The sequence below is a fragment of the Bos javanicus genome, chromosome 12 (genome assembly GCF_032452875.1).
Source record: "Bos javanicus breed banteng chromosome 12, ARS-OSU_banteng_1.0, whole genome shotgun sequence".
Taxonomy (NCBI): Eukaryota; Metazoa; Chordata; class Mammalia; order Artiodactyla; family Bovidae; genus Bos; species Bos javanicus.
Window position 1 is genome coordinate 38,064,236 of NC_083879.1, and position 26,672 is coordinate 38,090,907.

The 26,672-nt window shown below is 37.3% G+C and overlaps 1 pseudogene; it reads right to left on the minus strand.

Moving 5' to 3' along the window:
- LOC133258023 (leishmanolysin-like peptidase) overlaps positions 1 to 25,881 on the minus strand; it is a 33,670-nt pseudogene extending 7,789 nt beyond the window's left edge.
- Between the last annotated feature and the right edge of the window lie 791 nt (positions 25,882 to 26,672).

Genomic DNA, 26,672 nt, shown 5'->3' on the forward strand with positions numbered 1-26,672 from the left:
TCACAACAAACTGTGGAAAATTCTTTGAGAGATGGGAACACCACACAACTTTACCCATCTCCTGAGAAATATGTATGCTGGTCAATAAATAAAAGTTAGAACCAGACATGGAACAATGGACTGTTTCCAAATTGGGAAAGGCATACATCAAGGTGTATATTGTCACGCTGTTTATTTATCTTATATGTAGAGTACATCCTGTAAAATGATGGGCTGGATGAAACACAAGCTGGAATCAAGATTGCTGGAAGAAATACCAATAATCTTATATATTCATATGACACCAACCTTATGGCAGAAAGCAAAGAAGAATTAAATATCCTCTTGATGAAAGTGAAAGAGGAGAGTGAAAATGTTGGCTTAAAACTCCACATTCAGAAAACTAAGATAATGGCATCCAGTCCCATCATTTCATGGCAATTAGATTGGGAAACAATGGAAACTGAGAGACTTTATTTTCTAGACTCCAAAATCACTGCAGATGATGACTGCAACCTTGAAATTCAAAAACACTTGCTCCTTTGAAGAAAAGCTATGACAAACCTACACAGCATATTAAAAAGCAGAAACATTACTTTGCCAACAAAGGTCCTAGTCAAAGCTATATTTTTTCCAGTAGTCATGTATGGATGTGTTAGTAGGACTATAAAGAAAACTGAGAGCCAAATAGTTGATACTTCTGAACTGTGGTGTTGGAGAGCACTCTTGAGAGTCCTTTGGATTCCAAGGAGATCAAACCAGTCAATCCTAAAGGAAATCAGTCCTTAATATTCATTGAAAAGGCTGATTCTGAAGCTGAAGCTCCAGTCCTTTGGCCACCTTATGGGAAGAACTGATTCATCATACCCTGATGCTGGGAAAGATTGAAGACAGGAGAAGGGGACAACAGAGGATGAGATGTTTGGATTCCATCACTGACTTGATTGATGTGAGTTTGAGTAAGCTCTGGGAATTTGTAAGGACGGGGAAGCCTGGAGTGCTGCATTCCATGGGATCACAAAGAGTCAAACACGACTGAGCGAGTGAACTAAATAAAGATGGACTTACATTAAAACCTTAATTTTTAACCTCTGAATTGATTAGAAGATTTGAGTGATATTTTAATTAGCATATTTTAAATTCAGTTCAGTTCAGTTCAGTCGCTCAGTCATTTCTGACCCTTTGCAACCCCATGAATTGCAGCATGCCAGGCATTCCTGTCCATCACCAACTTCCAGAGTTCACTAAAACTGACGTCCATTGAGTCGGTGATGCCATCCAGCCATCTCATCCTCTGTCGTCCCTTTCTCCTCCTATCCCCAATCCATCCCAGCAACAAAATATTTTCTAATGAGTCAACTCTTTGCATGAGGTGGCCAAAGTACTGGAGTTTCAGCTTTAGCATCATTCCTTTCAAAGAACACCCAGGACTGATCTCCTTTAGAATGGACTGGTTGGATCTCCTTTCAGTCCAAGGGACTCTCAAGAGTCTTCTCCAACACCACAGTTCAAAAGCATCAATTCTTTGGCGCTCAGCTGTCTTCACAGTCCAACTCTCACATCCATACATGACTACTGGAAAAACCATAGCCTTGACTAGACGGACTTTGTTGGCAAAGTAATGTCTCTGCTTTTCAATATGCTATCTAGGTTGGTCATAACTTTCCTTCCAAGGAGTAAGAAAGAGTCTTTTAATTTCATGGCTGGAATCACCACCTGCAGTGATTTTGGAGCCCCCCAAAATAAAGTCTGACACTGTTTCCACTGTTTCCTCATCTATTTCCCATGAAGTGATGGGACCAGATACCATGATCTTCATTTTCTGAATGTTGAGCTTGAAGCCAAGTTTTTCATTCTCCTCTTTCACTTTCATCAAGAGGCTTTTTAGTTCCTCTTCACTTTCTGCCATAAGGGTGATGTTATTGATATTTCTCCTGGCAATCTTGATTCCAGCTTGTGCTTCTTCCAGCCCAGTGTTTCTCATGATGTACTCTGCATATAAGTTAAATAAGCAGGGTGACAATATACAGCCTTGACATACTCCTTTTCCTATTTGGAACCAGTCTGTTGTTCCATGTCCAGTTCTAACTGTTGTCTCCTGACCTGCATACAGACTTATCAAGAGGCAGGTCAGGTCGTCTGGTATTCCCATTTCTTGAAGAATTTTCCAGTTTATTGTGATCCACACAGTCAAAGGCTTTGGCATAGTCAATAAAGCAGAAATAGATGTTTTTCTGGAACTCTCTTGCTTTTTCCATGATCCAGCGGATGGTGGCAATTTGATCTCTGGTTCCTCTGCCTTTTCTAAACCAGCTTGAACATCTGGAAGATCACTGTTCATGTATTGCTGAAGCCTGGCTTGGAGAATTTTGAGCATTACTTTACTAGCGTGTGAGATGAGTGCAATTGTGAAGTAGTTTGAGCATTCTTTGGCATTTCCTTTCTTTGGGATTAGAATGAAAACTGACATTTTCCAGTCCTGTGGCCACTGCTGAGTTTTCCAAATTTGCTGGTATATTTATGCTTCTTAATGTAATTGTTCATTTTGCAATTTATGCCACCTTTCACCAATTTCTAGCAAAATTTACTTTGCTAAATAATAAGAGCTTGTTTATAATTTAGATGTGATTTTACTTCACAAAAAATTAAGAAACCTCAATTAAATAAGTGAAGAGACCAAAGGGAAAAACTCTTATACCCTGCAAAGATAGCAGAACCCCACAGGAAGAAAAAAGACTCCTGTTTTTTTCTTGGCAATGACCCAACCAATGAAAAACTTGGACTTTTATTAAATAGTCTTCCCAACTTCATTTTCTCCACCATAAAGAGTTCTCATTTCCTTTCTTTGCTGGGAGTTTGCTCAAGGCTCACTATGGTTGCAGACCTTGAACTGCAATTCTCTACTGATTTTGTGTAAGTCAATTTTTGCAGGAGAAATAATTGGTAGTCTATTTATTTTTAGGCCAACAATTTAAAGTGGCAGTAATGAACAGGAAAAGGAATGGTTTGTAAGAGGAAAGCTTGGTAGACGTCCTGACTGTGGACACAAGGAGAGTGACAGATGGTTGACAGGAATGCATTGTGTCTGTAAGGTCCATGTTGATGCCAATCATAGAATGCTTCATCGAAAATTGAGGAAGGAACTTTGGCCACCATTGACTCTAGTTTTTCTCATTCTTTTGCTGTAATAATTGATTTTCTGTGTATTTTTTGTTTGTTTGTTTTCAGAATTGTCCTGAAATGAAAGATTAAAGTGAGAAGAGTCACAGTTAATCAGGTAAGTAATTACAATAAAAGAATTTTAATGATAAGATTATGATAATGAAAACAATCTATCAATTCAATTTTCTAATGTATAATTATAGGAAAGAAGAGGCTTATGCTTATTCATTTTAGAAACTATCTTGGTCTATCTAAGAAAGGAAATCTTTCTCTATGCACAGAAATTTAGAAGGGAGCTTTCTATCATCTCCTCTATAAAGGAGTGGCTATTTTCAGAGTTTGACATCCACTGGGTCAAGACTTATTAGAGGTCTAGTGGGGTCACTTTATTAGATGTCAATTATAATTTAAAACACTTCATTCCTCTCTTTCATTCTTCTTTCTTCAAGGATTAATGGAAACCAGGATGTTTCATTTCCAAAAGTGATATGCTCTCTCTTCAGTCTTCTCTCAATCAGGAATAGGTACAGATTATTTCCCAAGTTATGAGCTAGGCAATCAAGACCAGGTAGGAATTAAGCATATAGGACAAAGCATTAATTTCCCTGTTTACTACCAAGGCTAGTGAGGGAATCAAGCCCACAGCTTCATCCTAACAATATGGTAACAGATTTGAAACTTGTTCTAAGGATTCAGTTATCTTGCTGTTTTGCTTCTGTAGACACAGCAGAGCATGTGAATCTCACACCGAAGATTTGCATAATATCATGAAAACATACATCATATTCTCTAATATATCTAGCTATGTACATGTACATTTTTCTATACACTAGAAGTCAAAGAAGAGAAGGAATAAACATACCCAAAAAATACTAGCAAATGTCATTACTAAGTAGCTATGATTTCATTCCCACATTATGATAAGCCTGTTAGATACATTGTCTCATTTAATCCACTCAACATTTCTGAATCAGCCTCTATATTTACCCTTATTTATTGAATAAGATTATAGAACATCAACATGGTTAAGTAATTCACTAAAATCTTGACAGGTGGCAAATGGCAATGCCAAGACTTCAAAACAGTCATTCTGATTCTAGAACTTGTGTTCTCGCACTATACTAAACACAGGCCAGTGCTTTTGGCTCAGTGACTCTGAGAAAGCAGCTGCTAAGTGAAGATCTTAGAAGTTTATCACTGTGATTCAGGAGATAACTGCTGTTCCTTCTGTTGTTTTCTTGTTGGCAAGTGGAGCCATGGACACCGGTACAGATTTGAAAATGTTTGCTTTTGATCATGACTATTATCTCCATGGGTGAGGTGGGCTGTGACTATGGACAGTAAGGTTGTAGATAACAAACATGACTTGGGCATAGGTGGGTGTCCAGATTGGTCAGGAGGCATCAGAGGCACAGATAATCCTTGACTAAAAGAGAAGGCTAACAGATTGCTTCCTTACATCCCAGGCAGCAGGGTTTCTCCTGTCTTAACTTTAGGTCCTGGCAACCCAGACTGGTTTCCCTGGATACAGGAGCTTCCCTGCTTAGAGGGATTGAACTATCAAGTGTTTCTGAATTTATTCAGATAAACTCAAAAAATAAAATGCTGTCTGAAAAATATGAAAGTTTCTATTTTTAAGAAAGTGAGCACATAGATTTTTAGTACATTATATATGACTGTGTCTAGTTTTATTTTATAGTGATCTTAAATTCAATCTTAGTTTGTAGTAGAAATATCCACATTCTAGGAACACCTCTTTTGTCTATGAAAAATAGTGTTTGAAATATATTGTTTAGCAAATCATTTTATGATATTGCTATATCAGAAATTATCTAAAAATATCAATAGATTCTATTTATTTATCTTTCTAAAGAAAGAACACAAATATAGAACTTGAGCAGTTACAATTCTTATTTTCAGACTATCAACATAGAAATCATGTATTTTCATTTATTTTTCTGTAATTCACAAAACATAGAACATTGTCTTGCATATAAGCTTTTTTCAGTATTCTTTGAGATAAAGTTGATTTCTCCTATTTCTGAGTATGCAGTGTAAAGAGTAAATCAAATATCATTTCTGCCATTCTAACTTAAGTATTACTCAGTAATTCTACAGTTTTTGGTTAAATTGACTGGCCCATATATCAAAATTATTATCATTTTGGAAAGAGAAAGATACTTTATTTAGACTACACTCTAAACTGAAAATTCCTAGTCAGGAAATTCTGAAAGTGGAGAAATCATAAAGGAAGTATAAGAGCCAGAAAAATGATTGTGGTCATAAATTGGGACTCTAAGGCAAGAGATTTCCCCCCAAAGCAGTGACCAAAATGCATGGGAAGCATAAGTTTGATTTGATTTGCTGCAGGAACTTCTTAGGGAATCTAATCTGTTGAACCTAAATGGGGTGAGGGGAAAACAGGTGAGTAGTATCAACAGAAACTTCTAGGAAATGACAAGATTTGGGTGTTGACAATGCTATTTCTTAATAGTAATTTTTTAGGAGAAATTCAACAGACCTCAACTTGTTGGAACGTGGGCTAAATAGAGCAGTTAATGTTATCATGACTTCAGACACTAGATTGGTTCAGGGAGAGTTTGATTCTCAGTAAGGAAAATGGAAAATAATTTTGAAATTTACAGGAATAGATGTTAGGATAGTGCAGCTGGATGGATATCTAAGCCCTCCTGCTTCTAACTCAGGCATAACAAATATAGGACATCTGTGGTATTTCTGCTGTGGGTGGACCTGACAAATGTCACATAAGTTAGTTGACCATCTGGGATATAATACAGAAGTGTTTCAAAACTTAAATGATCTCTACTGTATGAAATGACATGTCAACCTCACATAGAGACTGCATCTGCTACTCAGGGACAGTAAGCATGTGTCTAATATGAAAAAAAAAAAAAAAAGGTCCTAGGAAACCACATCACATATTTCAATATCTTTTCCTTTGCCCATACCTTTTATTTTACAGATCTTTGAGCTTAGGAGTAAAGCTTAATATTCTAAAAAATTGCCTAATTTCTGAAATTCTGATTTGACAATTTAATGTTTTATGCCAGCTCAATATAACATATTGCAACTAACTAAAATAAGACCTTGTGGTCATTTCCACAATGGGTCATAATCAGCTTTTTCATTTCCTTATAATCACCTCATATCTTATTTTCACCTTTGTCTCCAATTTCATTGATGGAACAGATATATTCCCTTGATTCTATTTCTCTCATGACAGGAAAGATATATTACATTAAATCTTGCATATTACCAAGCAGTTATGATTTGAAAATGAGTTATACAATATGAAAATTGCAGTCACTTCCTTTTATTATTTGAAGCTAGTGTGTATGTCTAATGACAAGTACAAACATAAGAAAATATCTAACTATATAGAAAATTCAAGATAGATTTTTTTCCTACTTTTCATTTCACCATTTTCATGCTCAGTAACACCCTATTTTGTGTTCTTGGGGTGTACTGACCATTTTGCAGAACTTCTTATGGCTGTGTTCTCTCCATCCACAGGATGTAGAATTTTCCATCAGTAATGTGTATGTCTCACTTCTTATCCTACTTCATTTCTCAGACTTTGTTTGAGCATCATTGCACATAGAAAGCCTTCTTGAACAACCCACATTAATTTTGAGAATAATTTATTTCTGTTATGTACTCTTACAAAATCAGTTGACTCACATGACACTTTTATTTGTTAACTCATTTATTCAGCCTATATTTATTGAGTATTTTGTATGTACTACATACTGTGTTAGTCACTGATAGTAAACCACTGGAAATATTCAGCACAATAATTTTATGAGTATTTTAATGTTATTTGATCAATACTTGATGTTCTTATTACATTATTACTTTTTAATTTTTATCTATTCATTTATTTTTGTCTGTGCTGGATCCTCACTGAACCAGGCTTCATTCTAGTTGCAGTACGTGGGGGCTATTCTTCATTGCAATGTGCAGGCTTCTCATTGCTATGGCTTCTCTTATTGCAGAGCACAGGCTCTAGGGCACAGTAGTTTCAATCGTGGCATGAGGGCTCAACAGTTGTGGTTTCCAGGCTCTAGAACACAGGCTCAACACCTGTGGCTCACGGAATTAATTTTTCAACAGTATGGGGAGCCTTCTCAGACCCAGTATTGAACCTGTGTCTCATGTATTGGCAGGCAGATTCTTTGCCACTGAGACATGAAAATGAAAGTCATTCAGTTGTGTCTGACTCTTGGGGACCCCATGGACTATAGAGTCCCTGGAATTCTCCAGGCCAGAATGTTGGAGTGGGTAGCCATTCCCCTCTCCATGGAATTTTTCCAACCCAGGGATCAAACCCAGGTCTCCTCCATTGCAGGTGGATTCTTCACCAGCTAAGCCACCAGGGAATCCCCCATTATACTGTTAGTTAAGAAGAACTGGATTTTTATTTAAGAGCAAAGGATTGAATCAGATTTGGTATCCTTGTTCTTCAACACTAAGTTCATATGTTTAACAAAATAATGTATTCATTTGATTAAATAAATCTTAAATAATGGGAATTTTCAACTAGTCAAATTAATTGTCTCTGTTTAGTTTTAATAAAACCATCAAACTTTTTTTTTATCAAAAAATAAATAACCCATCAAATTTTTTTTTCCTTTTGGACAACTTGAAGATGACCATCTACCTTAATATTTCTCTAATTTATTTGAACAAAGTAGCTTAATCAAGAAATCACAAGATAATCTACTCTCCTTCCTTCTCAGATTGCAAAATTTATAGACTAAAAGAAGATCACATTCAACCTACAGGAGGCAGGATAAATAATAGTAATTAGAGGAGAAATCAATGCAATTAAGAATTATAAATCAATTTAAAAATCATAGAAAAAATGGTTCTCTAAAAAGATCTGTAAAATTGTAAGCCTCTATACTGACTAACCAAGATGAGAGAAGACATAATTATTACTATGAGAAGTTAAAGTGTTCTATCACTACACTTCACATGGACAAAAACAGTAAAGGAGTATTATAAACAATGTTATGTTCACATGTTTGAAATGGAACAATTTTTTTTGAAAGACACAATCCAATAAAACATAAAAGAAAAAAATTGTGGTTGCTCAGTTGTGTCCACTTCTTTGTGACCACTTGGACTGCAGCATGCCAAAGACATGCCATGTCCTTCACTGTCTCCTAGAGTTTTCTCAAACTCATGTCCATTGAATTGGTGATGCCATCCAACCATATCTTGGTTTGTTCCATGTTTTGGTAATTATGAATAAAGTGGCTATAAATATCTCTGTGTCCCCTCATCACAGGGCAGACACATGTGCTCCAGGACAGCCTTGGGAGCACACCTCTGTGGGGTACACACACATAAAGTTGAGACTGAAAACAAAACTGAGCCCCAGAGGAAATAAGGAATAAAAATATTTCTCTTTGCAGATGGTCAAATTCACACCCTCAAATTTGGCTTTGTAGACTCAGTGCCTACAGAACTTCTGAAAAGATGAGTTCTTGTATGGCTGAGACTGACCTAAATTTAGAACAGCTATAAAATTTATGGGCTGGATCATCAAAAAAGCAAGAGAGTTACAGAAAAACATCTACTTTCACTTTATTGACTATGCCAAAGCGTTTGACTTTCCAAAAGAAAACTGTGGAAAATTCTTAAAGAAATGGGAATACCAGGTCATCTGACCTGTCTCCTGAGAAGTCTGTATGCAGGTCAAGAAACAACAGTTAGAACTGGACATGAAACAGCAGACTGGTTCCAAATTGGGAAAGGAGTACGTCAAGGCTGTATATTGTCACACTGCTTATTTAACTTATTTGCAGAGAACATCATGCAAAATGCCAAGCTGGATGAAGCACAAACTGGTATCAAGCTTGCTGAGAGAAATATAAATAGCTTCAGATAAGTAGATGACACCAACCCTATGGCAGAAAGTGAAGATGAACTAAAGGGCCTCTTGATGAAAGTGAAAGAGATGAGTAAAAAAGTTGGCTTAAAACTCAACATTCAGAAAACTAAGATCATGGCATCTGGTCCCATCACTTCATAGCAAGTAGATGGGAAACAATGGAAACAGTGACAGACTTTATTTATTTTTTTCTGGCCAGGTGGAGGAGGCTCCAAAATCACTGCAGATGGTGACTGCAGCCATTAAATTAAAAGAGGCTTGCTCCTTTGAAGAAAAGCTATGACCAACCTAGATAGAATATTAAAAAAAAAAGAGACATCACTTTGCCAACAAATGTCTACCTAGTCAAATTTATGATTTTTCCAGTAGTCATGTATGCATGTGAGAGTTGGCCTGTAAATAAACCTGAGCGCAGAGGAATTGATACTTTTGAACTGTGGTGTTGGAGGAGACTCTTGAGAGTCCCTTGGACTGCAAGGAGGTCCAACCAATCCATTCTAAAGCAGTCTTGAATCATGGAAGGACTGATGTTAAAGCTGAAACTCCAATACTTTGGCCACCTGATGCAAAGAACTGACTCATTGGAAAAGACCTTGATACTGGGAAAGATTGAAGGCAGGAGGAGAAAGGGGCGACAGAGGATGAGATGGCTGGATGGCATCACTGACATGAGTTTGAGTAAACTCTGGGAGTTGGTGATGGACAGGGCAGCCTGGCGTGCTGCAGTCCATGGGGTCAAAAAGAGTCTGACATGATTGTGTGACTGAACTGAACTGAACTGAAACTTTCTGGGCACATTCAAGTGAATGGTAAGCCGGGTTACAGTCTTAGCTGTGCTCAAAACACCCGCAGCAGGTCCAGATCCATTATTGCAATCCTGGAACCTTACTTTGGTGAATTTTTGCTGGTAGTTTGGTGATACAATATCCAAAAAACAGCAAGGCCCTTTGCCAGTATATCCACAGTTAAGATGGGGCCAACAGCAATGCCAACAATAGTGTAATCTGAGAGTTTGTATAATGGGAACAAATGATACAACAGAGCACCCCCCCAGGTGAACATTTCCACAGCTCAGTGGCTTCCCTGTCACTGGGAGTGCTCCAATCCCACCTGACTCTCGCCACATATCAGAAATTACTAAGAAACAGATATGTGGCCTTTTACTCCAACAAATATGGAATAGATCCCACCTCTGACAGGGCAGTGAAAACCACAGAGCTAAGGAGAGGCCCTGCTTAATATCTAGTACAGGCTACCATCATCACAACAAAAAATATTAAATCCATGTAGACTGTATAGGGATGAAATTGAAAGTGCTAGTCACTCAGTAGAGTCCCACTCTTTGTGACTGCATGGACTGTAGCCACCAGGCTTCTCTCTCCATGGAATTCTCCAGGCAAGAATGCTGGGTTGGGTTACCATTCTCTTCTCCAGGGTATCTGCCCAACCCAAGGATCAAACCTGGGTCTCCTACATTGCAGACTGATTCTTTACTATCTGTGTCACCAGAGAAGCCTGAAGAGAGCTCAAGGAACCCTGGATGCCAGGCCTCCTGCAAGAAATGAGGAAGGTAGGAGGCTATCACCAGGCAACTGACTCACTTTGCCCTCTGGGAGGACACCAAGGGCCCAGGCTTTGTCCAGGAAGAGTGCAGCACCACTTGAAGAACTGAGGGGCCATCCCCTCTTGCAGTCCCCATGCTGATGTATGGAAAGTGGGACTAGGGATATGGGTTTGTTGCTTTGAGGCAGGCAAACACAATCTCAACTTTGCTCCCACAGGGATAAGTGACATGGACACAGTGGCCAACTGGGCCACGACAGAAAATCTATCACTGCTTCCACATTTTCCCCTTCTACTTGCCATGAAGTAATGGGGCCAGATGCCATGATCATAGTTTATTTTAATATTTATTTTTAAACCGGCTTTTCCACTCTCCTCTTTCACCCTAACCAAGAGGTTCTATTGTTCCTTTTTGCTTTCTGTCATTAGAGTGTTATCATCTGCATATCTGAAGTTGTTGTTTCTCCTGTCTTTCTTGATTCCAGCTTGTAACTCATTCAACCCAGCATTTCTCATGATGTGCTCAGTGTATAAGTTAAAGACACAGACAAATATGTCATACTCTTTTCTCAATTTTGCAGCCCCCATGCTAGTGTACCAAGAGAGGGGCTGGTCACTTTGAGGGAGGCAGACACACTCTTACTTTTGCTCCCACAGGGATAGGTGGCACTGACACAGCGGCTGATTGGGCCAGGACAGATGAACCAGTGAGTTGTTCCATACAGGGTTCTAACTGTTGTTTCTTGACTCACATACAGCTTTCTCAGGAGACAGGTATGATGGTCCAGTATTCCCATATCTTTAAGAGCTTTCCATAGTTTGTTATCATACACACAGTCAAAGGCTTTAGTGTAGTCGATGAAACAGAGGTAGATGTTTTTTCTGGAATCCCCTTGCTTTCTATATGCTCAGGTAGTGTTGGAGATTTGTTCTTTGGTTCCTCTGTCTTTTCTAAACCTAGCTTGGACTTCTGGAATTTCCTGGCTCATGTAATGCTAAAGCCTAACATACAATATTTTAAGCATGACCTTACTAGCATGGGAGAGGAATGCAATTGTCCAGTGGTTTGAACATTCTTTAGTACTGCCCTTCTTAGGAACTGGAATAAGGATTGACCTTTTCTAGCCCTATGGCCACTGATGGGTCTTCCAGATTTGCTGACATATTGAGTGCAACACTTTGAAAACATCATCTGTAGGGTTTTGAATAGCTCTCCTGGAATTCCATCACATCCACTAGCTTTATTGACAGCAGTACTTCCTAAGGCTTACTTTACTTCACATTTCAGAATACCTGGCTTTGGGTGACTGACCACACCATTGTGATTATACTGTTCATTAAGATCATTTGTTTATAATCCTGTGTATTCTTTCTATCCCTTCTTGATCTCTTCTGCTTCTACTAGGTCGCTACCCTTTATTGTGCCCATCTTTGGGTGAAATGTCCCCTTGATATTTCCAATTTTTCTGAAGAGATCTCTAGTCTTTACTCTTCTGTTGTTTCCCTCTACTTTTATGTCTCATTTGCTGAAGAAGGCCTTCTTGTCTCTCCTTGCTATTCTTTGGAACTCTGCATTAAGTTGGGTGTACCTTTCCCTTCTCCCTTAGTTTTTTGTTTATTTTCTTTATTCAGTTATTTGTAAAGCCTCCTCAAATAACCACTTTGCCTTCTTGCTTTTATTTTTCAATGGGATGGCTTTGTTTCACTGCCTTCTGTACAATATTATGGAACTCTGTCCATAGTTCTTCAGGCACTCTGCTTACTACATCTAATCCCTTGAATCTATTCATCACTTTCACTGCAAAGGAATCCTGAGAGTCCCTTGAACAGCAAAGAGATCAAACCACTCAATCTTAAAGGAAATCAACCCTAAATGCTCATTGGAAGGACTGATGATAAAGCTGAAGCTCTAGTATTTTGTTCATCTGATGTAGACATCCAACTCATTGGAAAAGTCCCTGATGCTGGGAAAGATTGAGGGCAGAAGAGGAAGAGGGTGTCAGAGGATGAGATAAATGGATTGCATCACTGATAAAATGGCCATGAATTTGGGCAAACTCTTGGAGATGGTTAGGGACAGGGAGGTCTGGCATACAGCAAACCATGGGGTCACAAAGAGACAGATATGACTAGATGACTGAACAACAACAACACCCATATAGTGGACTGATCATCTAGACAAAAATAAAATGAAATAAGCCTAAAATGAAACATTAAATGAGAGAGACTTAGTTGATATCTATGAGATGTTCCATTTGAAAACAGCAGAATATAATTTCTTTTCAAGTGCACATGGAGCATTTTCTAGGATAGATCACATCTTAGGTCACAAATCAAGCCTTCCTATATTTAAGAAAATTGAAATGATATATTTTCTGCCCAAAATGATATAAGATTAGAAATCAATTTTTAAAAACTGTAAAAAACACAAACACATGGAGACGGCACAATATGTTACTAAACAGCCGATGGATCACTGAAGAAATCAAAGAGGAAATAAAAAACTACCTACAGGCAAAACAAACAAACATAGTGATCCAAAGTCTATAGGACCTGGGAAAATTGTTCTAAGAGGGAAGATTTTACCAATATAATCTCACCTCCAGGAAAAAAAAAAAATCAAAGAAACAACCTAAACTTACACCTAAAGCAACCAGAAAAATAAGAACAAACAAAAGTTAAAATTAGTAGAGGGAAAGGTATCATATCAGACTAGAATTTAAGATTAAAAAAAAAAAAAAGCAGTAGCAGAGATCAATGAAACTAAAAGTTATTTCTTTGAGAAGATAAACAAGAATGGAAAAACTTTACCTAGGCTTGTTAAGCAAATAAGAGCACTCAAATCAGTAAAATTAAAAATAAAAAAGAAGTTGCAATGAATACTACAGAAATACAAATAATCATAAGACCCTAAGATCAGGAATAATCCAAGGATGTCTACTCATACCACTTTTATTCAACATCATTTTGAAAGTCATAGTCATGCCATCAGTGACAAAAAAGAAATAAAAGTATCCAAATTGGAAAAGAAAAAGTAAAATTGCATATTATATGATATTATATATAGAAAATATTATTAAATAGGCTACCAGAAAATTACTAGGACTCATCAATTAATTTGGTAATGTTTCAGGATACAAAATTAATACACAGAAATAACTTACATTCTTATACACTATAAGTGAAAGAACAGAAAGAGAAATTAAGGAGACAATCCCATTTACCATCACATCATAAAGAATATCCAGAAACTAAGCTATATAAAGAAGCAGAAGAACCTGTTCTCAGAAAACTTAATGATGAAAGAAATCAACAATGATATAAACAGATGAAGAGAGTCCACGTTCTTGGACTGGAAGAATCAATATTATCAAAATGAATATATAATCCAAAATAATTGACAAATTCAATACCATCCTTATCAAATTACCATGGGTGTTTTTCACAAATTAGAGCAAAAATGTTTAGAATTTGTATGAAAACACAAAAGATCCTGACTATCCAAATCAATCTTGAGAAAGAAAAATGGAGCTGGAAGCATCCAGATTCCTTGACTTCTGGCTATAGTACAAAGCTACAATCATCAAAACATTATTACTGGCACAAAAACAGAAATATAAATCAATAGAACAGGTTAGATAGTCCACAGATAAACTCATGCACCTAACCTATGACAAAGGAGGCAGGAATATACAATGTAGAAAAGATAGCTTCTTCAATAAGAGTTTCTAGGAAAAACAAGACAGCCACATATTAAAGAATGAAATCAGAACATTTCCTAACATGTTGCACAAAAATAAACTCAACATGCATTAAAAAGCTAAATGTAAGGCCAGATGTAATAAAACTATTGGAAGGAAACACAGACAGAACATTCTCTGACATATGTTCCAGCAAGATCTTTTATGATTCACCTTCTAGAAAAGTGAAAATAAAAACAAATGAAACCTAATTGAGTTTAAAACCTTTTGCACAGTAAAAGAAGCTACCCCAAAAAGGAAAAGAAAACACACAGAATGGGGAATATATTTGCAAATGAAGTGATCAACAAAGGATTAGTCTCTAAAATATACAAACGATTCATGCAGCTCAATTTTTTTTTAATGGGTAGAAGATCTAAATAAACATTCCTCTAAAGAAGATATACAGATATCTAGGAGGCAATCAAAATATTCTTAACATGACTATAAGAAAAATCCAAATCAAAAGTATAATGAGGTATCATCTCATATCAATTAGAATGGCTCTCATAAAAAATCTACAAACAAATGCTGGAGACAATGTGGAGAAAAGGGAACCCACATACACTGTTGTTAGAAATGTATACTGGTACAGCCACTGTGAAGAACAGTATGAAGATTTAATAAAAAGAAACAAGCAAACTAAAAATAGAGGTAATATATGATACAGCAATCCCACACCTGGGCATATATCTGGAGAAATCTATACTTCAAAAAGATGCAGACATCTAAAATTTATTTCAGTCCTATTTATAATAGCCAGGATATGGAAACAAAATCAGTGTCCATCAACAGAAGAATCAATAAAGAATACATGGAGTATTCTTTACTGAGTATATTACTGAGTATACTGAGTATATTACTGAGTATACTGAGTATATTACTCAGCCATTAGAAGAACAAAATAGTACTAGATGTAGTGACATAGATAGACCTAGTAATTGTTATACTGAGTGAAATCAGACAAAATCAGAAAAAGAAAGAAAAGTCAAGTATCATGTCTGTTTAAAATATCATGTTTGGAATCTTTAAAAAAAATGTAAAAATGAACCTATTTACAAAACAGAAGTGAGTCACAGATATAGAAAACAAACTTATAGTTAGCAAGAGGAACCAGAGATCAAATTGCCAACATCTGCTGGATCATCAACAAAGCAAGAAGTTTCCAGAAAAACATCTATTTCTGTTTTATTGACTATGCCAAAGCCTTTGAGTGTATGGATCACAATAAACTGTGGAAAATTCTGAAAGAGATGGGAATACCAGACCACCTGACCTGCCTCTTGAGAAAACTATATGCAGGTCAGGAAGCAACAGTTAGAACTGGACATGAAACAACAGACTGATTCCAAATAGGAAAAGGAGTATGTCAAGGCTGTATATTGTCACCCTGCTTATTTATCTTTTTTTTTTTTTTTTGCTTATTTATCTTATATGCAGAGTACATCATAAGAAATGCTGGGCTGGAAGAAGCACAAGCTGGAATCAAGATTGCCAGGAGAAATATCAATAACTTCAGATATGCAGATGATACCACCCTTATGGCAGAAAGTGAAGAGGAACTAAAAAGCCTCTTGATGAAAGTGAAAGAGGAGAGTGAAAAAGGTGGCTTAAAGTTCAACATTCAGAAAATTAAGATCATGGCATCTGGTCCCATCACTTCATGGGAAATAGGGAAACAGTGGCTGACTTTATTTTTTGGGGATCCAAAATCACTGTGGATGGTGATTGCAGCCATGAAATTAAAAGACACTTACTCCTTGGAGGAGAAGGCAATGGCACCCCACTCCAGTACTCTTGCCTGGAAAATCCCATGGATGGAGGAACCTGGTAGGCTGCAGTCCATGGGGTTGCTAAGAGTCAGATACTGAGCAACTTCACTTTCACTTTCACTGTCATGCATTGGAGAAGGAAATGGCATACCACTCCAGTGTTCTTGCCTGGAGAATCCCAGGGATGGGGGAGCCTGGTGGGCTGCCATCTATAGGGTCGCACAGAGTCAGACACGATTGAAGTGACTTAGCAGTACTCCTTGGAAGGAAAGTTATGACCAACCTAGATTGCATATTAAAAAACAGAGACATTACTTTGTCAAGAAAGGTCCGTCTAGTCAAGGCTATGGTTTTTCCAGTGGTGGTATGTGGATGTGAGAGTTGGACTGTGAAGAAAGCTGAGCGCTGAAGAATTGATGCTTTTGAACTGCAGTGTTGGAGACGACTCTTGAGAGCCCCTTTGGCAGCAAGGAGATCCAACCAGTACATCCTAAAGGAGATCAGTCCTGGGTGTTCATTGGAAGGACTGATGTTGAAGCTAAAACTCCAATACTTTGGCCACTTGATATGAAGAGCTGACTCATTTGAAAAGACCCTGATGCTGGGAAAGATTGAGGACAGGCAAAGAAGGAGATGACAGAGGATGAGATGGTTGGATGTCATCACTGACTCAACGGACATGAGTTTAGGTAAATCCCGGGAGTTGTTGATGGAGATAGAGGCCTGGCGTGCTCTGATTCATGGGGTCGCAAAGAGTCGGACACAACTGAGCGACTGAACTGAACTGAACTGAAAGGGGGAAGGGATAAATTGGAAGATTATAACTGACATATAAACACTACTCTATTTAAAATAGGTAATAAGAACCTGCTATATTGCACAGTGAACTCTCTATGCAGTACTCTGTATTGACCTATATGGGATTAGACATATCTATATCTATCTATCTATCTATCTATCTATCTATATATATATATATCTGATTCACTTTATGTAGATCAGAAAATAACGCAAAATTGCAAATTAATTGTACTCCAATAAACATTTTAGAGTGGAATTCCATAATTTAAGAGATAGGAAACAAATGAGATTAACCAAATTTTGACACATTTATACTGACATTTTGCAGACATAATTTTGTGCTTACCATTGACTATTGCTGGAATAAGTACAGACCTTTAAAATGCTTAAGAATAACAATGCAACTATATGTTATTTTACAGTAAACAATTTATGGGCAACTCTGAGTATGAGGGTCATTGTGTTGCCTCATTGATGGAGAAATTGAGGTTGGAAGATTTCATTGCTTGAACATAAGGATATAACAGAGACAGGATCTAATACCAAGTCCTGTAACTTGGCAGACACAATTTGTAATTATTAAGGACTCATTTAACAAATAGCAGCTATATATTGTGATTTTTTTGAAGAAATAGACTGTAAAGAGGAAATTATAATCACAGTCCAACAGTAAAAAAAGTCCAACAGAAAAAAAGAGCAATTGCAGTTCTTGCTATAAATTCATTTCTACCTATCATTTCATTTGTTAATGCATTTACTAACATATAAATGCTAATATAATTTTTAAATTAAATGTGTATTGAATTTCAATATATGCATTGAATTTAATATGTGTATTGAATTTCAATATATGTATTGAAACAGTAGTGTCAACTATGATGATGTTGATAAAGGGTAATGACAATTTCTTCTTGAGTTATGTAAAATATTCATGTAAAATTGCAAACAAATAAAAAGATAAAGTGTAAATTCATTGTTGATACTTGTGATCATAACATTTTATTTAAAATTGAAAATTTATATCATTCTAATTCAAACTTTTAACATTTGGGGGAAATAAAAAATGCAGCATAGAGTGATTAAGTGATTTACCTATGTTCTTACAGGTATTTATTATTATTTACATATCTATCAGAGTTGCTCAGTGTAGATACCAATTAAAAGGGTTTATAAGCATAAGATGGAGAAGGCAATGGCACCCCACTCCAGTACTCTTGCCTGGAAAATCCCATGGACGGAGGGGCCTGGTGGGCTGCAGTCCATGTGGTCGTGAAGAGTTGGACACAACTGAGCGACTTCACTTTCACTTTACACTTTCATGCATTGGAGAAGGAAATGGCAACCCACTCCAGTGTTCTTGTCTGGAGAATTCCAGGGACAGGGGAGCCTGGTGGGCTGCCATCTATGGAGCTGTACAGAGTCAGACACGACTGAAGTGACTTAGCAGCAGCACAAGCATAAGAAGTTATTTAAATTCTTGTATCTCAAAGTAATTGCAGACATTACTTTTATAGCTTTCTGCTCTTTCTTTCTCGCACCTTTGACAACTTAATAGAACTGAAAAAGAGCATATTCAGTTAGCCAATGAACTCTAATGTATTTCTAAGAGTCTGAAAGGGAATGAAATATATGTTGGTCATTAATAAAGTGGGCTCTGGACTCAGACTGCTTGTCTTCAAATCTCAGCTCTCCTACTTTGTATCATGAGTTAGTATTATACATATGATTAAAGTCTTGGATGCCAGAGCCAGACTGCCTAGATGTAAAAACAAGCTTCACAATTTATTAGCTATGCAGCCTAAAGCAAGTTACAAAATCCTCTGTACTTCATTTTTTCTCCTTTGACAAAATAGAAAATGTAGTAGTACTCACTTCATACAATTTTATGTTCACTTAAAATGAGTTAATCTGTATAGATCCCTTAGAACAGTATCTGACTCTATCCTTCCACCTCAATCAGTTCAGTCATGACTGACTCTTTGTGACCCCCCCCCATAGATTGCAGGGGGGCAGACAAACCCCTGAAATCCCCCAGGCTTGCCTGTCTGTCACCAGCTCCCAGAGCTTGCTCAAACTCACGTCCATTGAGTTGGTGTTGCCATCAAACCATCTCATCCTCTGTCATCCCCTTCTCCTCCTGCCTTCAATCTTTCCCAGCATCAGGGTCTTTTCTAATATGTCCATTCTTCGCAACAGGTGGCCAAAGTATTGGAGTTCCACCTTCAACATTAGTCCTTCCAATGAATATTCAAGGTTGATTTCTTATAGGATTGACTAGTTTGATCTCTCTCTGCTCTCCAAGGGACTCTCAAGAGTTTTCTCTAACATCACAGTTCAAAAATATCAATTCTTCAGGGTTCAGTCTTCTTTATGGTCCAACTCTCACATTTAAACATGACTACTAGAAAAACCGTAACTTTAACTATACAGACCTTTGTCAGTAAAGTAATGTTTTGGCTTTTTAATACTTTGTCTAGATTTGTAAGAGCTTTTATTCCAAGGAGCAAGCGTATTTTAATTTCATGGCTGCAGTCAGACCATCTCAGTGATGTTGGAGCCCAAGAAAAAAAAGTCTGTCACTGTTTCCATTGCTTCCTCATCTATTTGCCAGGAAGTGATGGGGCTGAATGACATAATCTTCATTTTTTGAATGTTGAGTTTTAAGCCAGCTTTTTTGTTCTCCTCTTTCACTTTCATCAAGAGGTTCTTTTGTTCTACCGCAATAGCTATATGTTAGTTTCAATAGTAGCTATTAGACATATGATACACTTAGTACAGTGCCTGAAAATTATTTCAGTTCAGTCCAATTCAGTCACTCAGTCATATCTGACTCTTTGTGACCCCATGAACCGCAGCACACCAGGCCTCCCTGTCCATCACCAACTCCTGGAGTCCACCCAAACCCATGTCCATTGAGGTGGTGATGCCATCCAACCATTTCATCCTCTGTTGTCCCCTTTTCCTCCTGTCCTCAATCTTTCAAAAGCAAAAGGGTCGTTTCAAATGAGTCAGCTCTTTGCATCAGGTGGCCAAAGTATTGGAGTTTCAGCTTCAACATCAGTCCTTCCAATGAACACCCAGGACTGATCTCCTTTAGAATGGACTGGTTGGACTTCTCCAACACCACAGTTCAAACGCATCAATTCTGTGCTCAGCTTTCTTTATGGTCCAACTCTCACATCCATACATGATCACTGGAAAAATCATAGCCTTGATTAGACATACCTTTGTTGAGAAAATAATGTCTCTGGTTTTAACATGTTCTCTAGTTTGGTCATAATTTTCCTTCCAAGGAGTAAGCGTCTTTTAATTTCATGGCTGCAATCACCATCTGCAGTGATTTTGGAGCCCCCCAAAATAAAGTCAGCCACTGTTTCCACTGTTTCCCCATCTATTTGCCATAAGGTGATGGGACCAGATGCCATGATCTTAGTTTTCTGAATGTTGAGCTTTAAGCCAACTTTTTCACTCTCCTTTTTCACTTTCATCAAGAGGCTCTTTAGTTCCTCTTCACTTTCTGCCATAAGGGTGGTGTCATCTGCATATCAGAGGTTGTTGATATTTCTCCCAGTAATCTTGATTTCCAGCTTGGGAATGAAGGAAATGCTTCCTCCAGCTAAGCGTTTCTCATGATGTACTCTGCATTTAAGTTAAATAAGCAGGGTGACAATATACAGCCTTGACATACCTCTTTTCCTATTTGGAACAAGTCTGTTGTTCCATGTTCAGTTCTAACTGTTGCTTCCTGACCTTCATACAGGTTTCTCAAGAGGCGGGTCAGGTGATCTGGTATTCCCATCTATTTCAGAATTTTCCAGTTTATTGTGATCCACACAGTCAAAGGCTTTGGCATAGTCAATAAAGCAGAAACAGATGCTTTTATGGAACTTAGCTCTTTTTATTTCATTTAGTTGAAATAAGTGCTTCTCATGATTCAAGAAACTTGTGTCCTTGGGATACATTAATAAATAAATTATTGCTGTTTTCCTGCTAACACTTAGTAGTGAAATAGAAATTACACAAAAGGCATAATTTAAAGGCAAATAATAAGTTAGAATGTGATAAAGGATACAGGGGCAAACATGTAGAGAAGGGCAAGGGGATTGAGAGGAACAGAGTTTATACACATTGGGATTTTAAATACCCAATGTGTATAATTTTAAAGAAGTACTAGTGACATGGTAACATTTGTGTAAACTCAAATGTGAACCATGCAGATATTTTCAGAAAAACATTTGGGACAGAGGGTTTGCAATATATATTGCCTACAACAAAGTTCCTGGTCAGTCTACTTCAACCACATAGAAAGAAGCCTAATGTGTTGAAGTAGAGTGAGCAGAATAGAAACCATCAGGACTGTATTAAGTGATGTAACTGGGGGAAGTCAAGTAGCACATTACAGGGTCTTGCAGGTTTTGCTTTTCTGAAGTGAGAATCACTGGGCAGTTTTGGATAGAGTAGTAATGTGATCAGAATTTTTTAAATGGATTAAGAAGAGATTATATAAAGGGGTGAATTCTCAGGTGTCAAGGTTAGAAGTTGAGAAATCCGTTAGGAGGCTATTGCAGACATCCAGGTTAGAAATGTTGGTTGCTCCAAACACAGAGATACTGGAATGGAGGATTTGGAAAGAATTAGTCAGATTCTGAATATACTTTGAAAGTAGAGACCACAGGATTCTGATATTGGGGAATAAGAGATATTAGGCATGATTCTTTGATTTTCTTTCTTTCTTTCTTTTTTTTTTTTTGGTCTAACAGCTCTATTGGTGCAATTGTCATTGATTGAGAAGGGAAGACTGTGATAGCAGGATGTTTGGGTGGAGTGGGGGAGACCAGATATTCGATTTTAGACTTGTAAAGTTTGAAATTTCTATTAGTCATCCAGATAGAGATGCCAAACAGGCAATGCAATGTACCTATGAGTGTTGAGTTCTTGAAAGGGTTCTGAGCTGGAAATTTAACAGATAATAAAAATCAGGAGAGTGCATAAGATTGGGAAATGTTATAGCTATTGGGAAAAAAAGAGAGTCAAAATCTGATTCCTGGGACATTTTAAATTTGACATTTAAGAGGAAAATAAGAACTATAAGGAAAGATTGAGAATGAGTGGCCAGTGAAGTAGGAGGGAAACCAAGGTTTTGGTGTCATGAAAATCAAGAAAAGAAAATGCAAAATGGGGATAAGGAATCAATTGTGTCAAATCTTGGTGATCAAAGCTAAGCACTGATAAATGAAGGTATGTTCAGTAACATGGTAGACATAAGTGTCTTTAGCAAAAGGATTCAATGTTGTGGTTTTTAACAAGAATATGGACAGTGAACAAAGGCAACTCTTTTGAAATGGTTTACCTAAAGGGGAATAAAGGAATGGGGTAATAATTGATGGAGAAAGAAGCAAAAAAAATGGACTGCAAAATGGGAGAAATAAAGAGTTACTCCTATGCTGATGGGAAAGTTAGTGTATTAATAGAAACTTTAAATGTCATGATGTAGGAAAGAGGGAAGGATTACAGATAGATATCATCAAGTAGGTGGCAAGAGACAGGATCCTATTTATAAATAGAGAACTGTCTTTAGATAGGATAAAGTAGGACAATAAAACTTCTGATTGAAGATGTGAGGTGGATGAGTGAAGTTTGGTGATTTCTAGAGGATTTCTTCGGAGAAGGCAATGGCACCCCACTCCAGTACTCTTGCCTGGAAAATCCCATGGACGGAGGAGCCTGGAAGGCTGCAGTCCATGGGGTCGCTGAGGGTCGGACAAGACTGAGCGACTTCACTTTCACTTTTCACTTTCATGAATTGGAAAAGGAAATGGCAACCCACTCCAATACTCTTGCCTGGAGAATCCCAGGGATGGACCAGGCAGTACCTAGTGGGCTGCCGTCTATGGGGTCGCACAGAGTCAGACACGACTGAAGCGACTTAGCAGCAGCAGTAGAGGATTTCTTCAAATTAATTTTCTTTTTAAATTTTTAAAATTAATTAATTATTTTATTTTATTTTATTTTTAAACTTTACAATATTGTATTGGTTTTGCCAAATATCGAAATGAATCCGCCACAAGTATACATGTGTTCCCCATGCTGAACCCTCGTCCCTCCTCCCTCCCCATACCATCCTTCTGGGTCGTCCCAGTGCACCAGCCCCAAGCATCCAGTATCGTGCATTGAACCTGGACTGGCGACTCGTTTCCTACATGATAGTATACATGTTTCAATGGCATTCTCCCAAATCTTCCCACCCTCTCCCTCTCCCTTAGAGTCCATAAGACTGTTTTATTTATTTATTTATTTATTTTAATTAGAGGCTAATTACTTTACAATATTGTATTGGTTTTGCCATACATCAAAATGAATCTGCCACAGGTGTACATGTGTTCCCAATCCTGAAACCCCTCTCCCACCTCCCTCCCCATACCATCCCTCTGGGTCATCCCCATGCACCAGCCCCAAGCATCCTGTATCCTGCATCGGACCTGGACTGGCGATTCGTTTCACATGTGATAATTACATGTTTCTATGCCATTCTCCCAAATCATACCCTCCCCCTCCCCCCCCCCCCCAGAGTCCAAAAGACTGACCTAGACATCTGTGTCTTTTTTGTTGTCTTGCATACAGGGTTATCTTTACCATCTTTCTAAATTCCATATATATACGTTAGTATACTGTATTGGTGTTTTTCTTTCTGGCTTACTTCACTCTGTATAATAGGCTCCAGTTTCATCCACCTCATTAAAACTGATTCAAATGTTTTCTTTTTAATGGCTGAGTAATACTCCATTGTGTATATGTACCACAGCTTTCTTTTCCATTCATCTGCTAATGGACATCTAGGTTGCTTCCATGTCCTGGCTATTATAAACAGTGCTGAGATGAACATTGGGGTACACATGTCTCTTTCAATTCTGGTTTCCTTGGTGTGTATGCCCAGCAGTGGGATTGCTGGGTCGTATGGCAGTTATATTTCCAGTTTTTTAAGGAATCTCCACACTGTTCTCCATAGTGGCTGTACTAGTTTGCATTCCCACCAAATTAATTTTCTTCAGTTATGTAGATAGTAATGCCATCAGTTGAGGAGGCAGATCAGTTGAGACATACTGGAGGTTTCAGGAAAAAGAAAACCATGTAAAATAGTCATCTGGAGGAGTGAACAAATGAGTAAGAAGTTTAAAACATAACTGCCTACCAGCAGCAAAGTCCTGTTGTTGCTCACTCAGCTAAATGAGGGTAGTGCAAAAATGGTGAGTTACATATATCACCATGGTTCTACAACAGATCAGAAGATGGATAAGTGATGTCAAGGTTTTTAGGAAAGAAGGGTTATAGTGATTGAAAATGAAATATAAAGTAAGAGTGGAATCCATATTTGAAGAAGTTTAGAATATAAAAACATGGTCATATCAAGGATCCAGTTGACATGGAAGGATTGATGGATTCAGGGCACTTGAAAGTTAAAAACAAAAAGATTAAAAAAGAGTTGGTCAGAGAATGGAACACATAATATTGACATTATGGAGTGTGTGTTGAATTGCTGGAAATCAAGGTCTCAGTATGACTATGGAAGTGAGAGGCTGATGTATGGTGGAAGAAAAGATCATAAGAGAAGAGAATTTCTAGAACTGAAATAACAGGAAATTGGAAGAATAACTTATGTTTACTTGGAAAACACCATGATTTAAAAGACAAGTAGTATTGAAGAGAAGCAGGGAGTCTTTTCAGCAGTATTACCCTTTACTACTTCAAACTTCTATGAAATTTGAATCTAGAAGAAATGATGATAAAGTAATTCATGTTTATATCATCAAATAATGATAGTCAAACTTGAATAAAACTATTAAGACTAGGTATACTTAATACATACTATTTTTATTTTGTTGATTATTGGAAATACTGGGGAAAATCTGACTAGAGTGGAAAATCTACTAATGTAGATTCAACACACTTACTGAAAAACAAATCTAAGTAATATATTTTCATTTAAAGTTGAATTTATGATTATTAATAAAATCCTTTCCTTTGATGTAAGAAAATTTCCTAAAAGAAGCATTATTTCATTTTATTTAAATGCATAATTAATGAATAAAAGTAACTCAAGAAGGATTGATAATGTAGTTAAAATTCAATGCAAGCTACTGTAAAGAATTACATCAACAAATAAATCTACATATGAACTATATAGCACAAATGGCTTCATTTTCTATAAAACTTATAAGAGATTTATAATAATTTGAATACAGAACTAACCAAAATCTCCTTGGATGCATCAGCATTAGATAATGAAGAAATTTATGCTGTGAAGCATAAAATTCAAAACCAAGTTCACTTAGCATCTGTGCACTGCATTTTAGACACAAAAAATATTTATGAAGTGAAAAACTTGACGGTAATGCCTGGAATATATATTTTTATTTTGATAAATCTTTTGAACGCTGTGGTGCTGTTGTGTAGCATCTTCTGACCAAAATCAGCTTAAATGCCACTGTCCTTGAATGTTTATAAAATGTCACATATACATTTCATTTTATTGTTTTACTAACATTATTAACAATAGAAATTTCAGTAATTAATTCATTTCAGATGCATGGGATTTAATGAAATATACTTTACACTTCAAATCATACCTCCATTCCTAAAACTTAAAAGGACTAATCCTACATTTACTGAGCAATGAGAGAAAAGGAACTATTGTTCATGTCTGATAGGCTTTCTCCAAGATCTAGATTTACCATGAGTCTTACAGTGGCCTACAAGTCTACTCAAAGTTTTGACTCCAATTACATCTGATATCACTACTTAAATCTATTTTATCTCTATTCTAGGCACACTCTCAGTTCAGTTCAGTTTAGTCGCTCAGTCGTGTCCAACTCTTTGTGACCCCATTGACTACAGCACTCCTGGATTACCTGTCAATCGCCAACTCAAGGAGTCTATGCAAACTCATGCTCGTTGAGTTAGTGATGCCATACAAATATCTCATCCTCTGTCGTCCCCTTCTCCTCCTGCCTTCAATCTTTCCCAGTATCAGGGTCTTCTCAAATGAGTCAGTTATTTGCATTGGGTGGCCAAAATATTGGAGTTTCAGCTTCAACATCAGTCTTTCCAATGAACACCCAGGACTGATCTCCTTTAGGATGGACCGGTTGGATCTCCTTGCAGTCCAAAGGACTCTCAAGAGTCTTCCCCAACAACACGGTTCAAAAGCATCAGTTCTTCGGTGCTCAGTTTTTTTGATAGTCCAACCCTCACATCCATATGTGACCACTGGAAAAATCATAGCCTTGACGAGACAGATCTTTATTGGCAAATAAATGTCTCTGCTTTTTAAAATTCTGCCTACGTTTATCATAACTTTCCTTCCAAGGAGTAAGTGTCTTTTAATTTCATGGCTGCAATCACCATCTGCAGTGATTTTGGAGCCCCAAAAAATAAAAAAAATAAAGTCACTGTTTCCCCAGATATTTGTCATGAAGTGATGGGACCAGATGACATGATCTGAATTTTCTGAATGTTGATCTTTAAGCCACCTTTTTCACTTTCCTCTTTCACTTTCATCAAGAGGCTTCTTAGTTCCTCTTCACTTTCTGCCATAAGGGTGGTGTCATCTGCATATCTGAGGTTATTGATATTTCTCCCGGCCATCTTGATTCGAGCTTGTGCTTAATCCAGCCCAGCGTTTCTCATGATGTACTCTGTATATAAGTTAAATAAGCAGGGTGACAATATACAGCCTTG